The following is a 2,324-nucleotide window of genomic DNA, read 5'->3' as shown; positions in this document are numbered from 1 at the left end:
CATTTAGCCTAGCCCCATTCATTCCCATGGCTCCAAACAGTGATGAATTTAGAAGCCACCAAACACTTACATGCTTTCTTTATTTAAAGACTGTTGCATGAGTAGTTACACAAGTAAGTATGGTGGCACAAAATAAAACTTTTGTTTGGAGCCACAGGAACAAATGGGGCCAGGCCAAATGCTGTCACGAAGCACTGTACAAAGACCAAGTGCATGCACTGAAAAAATATAGGTATGTATCTAAAGTCATCCAAGTTGAGGTAAGAACATAGTAAAATATTAAAAAATGGTTGTGTTTTTCTTTAATAAGTTAAATGAACAAAGCTAGTTAAGTTATCGATCCAAAATTTAAGTCATGATTGCTTGACTTTTGGAGTACAAACAGCATTCAGTGAAGTACTCATGAATGGTGGTTACGGGGTTGTGTGAGTGGTTACAGTAACATTATCTCTGATGTGTGTGTGAGACAATAATCTGAGAAAAGTATACAAGGCTGTGTGTATATTCATAGCCTCAAGCGTGTACTGAAAAGAGAAGCGAGTAAATTTCTCTTTGATTGCCGTCACACGTAGTTATTCAGTAATGGCTTCTTTTACTGTGCTATAAAACAGAAATATAAGATTTTAATACTTTAAATCTCTCAGAGCAAAGCTTTTGTGCCATTTATAATAGGGATGCATAACGATTAAATGCAATTAATCTATAGACGAATAAAAGTTTTCGTTTACATCATATATGTGTGTGAACTGTGTATAATAACTTTATAAATGCACACACATGCATGTATATATTTAAGAAATGTTTACATGTGTATATATATTTGAATATTTATGTATAATTTATATATAAATACTTAATTTTTTTTCTTAAAATTATACATGCATGTGTGCATATTTATATATACATAATTTTTATACACAGTTCACACACATATATGATCTAAACAAAAACCTTTATTCTGTTATAGATTAATCGCGATTAATCATTATGCATCCCTAATTTATAAAACAACAAGTGTAAACAATGTGGGTTTGTTGCATTCTTCAAAACATTGCTTTTTGAGCATCTGAAAATTTTCCTGATGTGAGTTTGACTTTTACCTAACCAATGGCAGATGAGGAGAGTGTTTGAGAAACATTTTAGTAAATATTACTAGAAAATAATTAGTGTTTCACTCAGAACACTCTTAAAACGGTTGTGTTAAAACAACACATTTTGTGTTTAGTTAAGAACACATTTTATGTTGTCCCTTTTATTTATTTGAACACAAAATAACATAAATAGCATAACACAAAACAATGTTTAACAAATAACACATCCTTTCTTAGAGTGTAGTGGCACATAAATTTTACTTTTATACAATTTTATTTCTTTTACTTTTTAGAATTGCAAGAATTACCTTTAGTCGGGTTTCCTGAATGCTCTGCTCATCTACACTTGGTTGACCAAAGAGATGGCCCAGTTGCAATAAAAAGTACAGTAGTATACTTAAGTATTTACTACAGTAAACTGTTTTATTTAACATTTTATTTTATAGTGTTTTACAGTGTAATTATACATGAATAAAAATAATAATTAACAACATTTATTACTATAGGGTTAAGATTTGGTTAAGGGTTAGTTGCATGTAATGATGCATAATTGTTTTACATGTAACGTGTAACAGAGAGAGAAGAGAGACGGCTACTATAGTAGTATACAGTGTATTATAGTAATTGCTACACTTGTATATTATGAACTATAGTGAATTAATAAGGTGTGGTAAATATTGTAGTATACTTTAATATTTAATATATTAAACTGTAATAGGCTACTGTAGTACATTAAAGTAATTGTTACATTTTGATATACTTCAACATTGTGTACTTTAATATTTCTAATGGTATAGTTAAAACACATCTATTTTACTACAGTTTACTGTAGTTTTCTGATACTGTGACTTTGATTATTGAGGTCAGGATGCTTTTGACAAGCTTTTGGACATTTTAGCACCACAATGTTTACACTAATACACAACATGCATACTCTAAATACACGTCTGTGAGCGGAAATATTTTTTATATTTTAAAAAACTTCAGATGTGTGTGCTAAGGGGATCTACACTTGATGTTTAGACCTGTGTGGATCTCATGACTATTATGTTTGTACTTGTAAGAAAGTACCATGTGTTTGTATATCATTTTTTTGGATGTAATATAGAACATATAAAGTGTAAAACATGGACTGAATTGGAGCGCTTTGTGTTTGCTCAATGCTCATTGTACAAGATGCAAATCAACACATAAAACATTTGGAGATACAGCATAAGAACTTGCACACACATA

This window comes from Misgurnus anguillicaudatus, chromosome 13 (assembly GCF_027580225.2).
Source record: "Misgurnus anguillicaudatus chromosome 13, ASM2758022v2, whole genome shotgun sequence".
Taxonomy (NCBI): Eukaryota; Metazoa; Chordata; class Actinopteri; order Cypriniformes; family Cobitidae; genus Misgurnus; species Misgurnus anguillicaudatus.
This window is presented reverse-complemented; position numbering follows the sequence as displayed.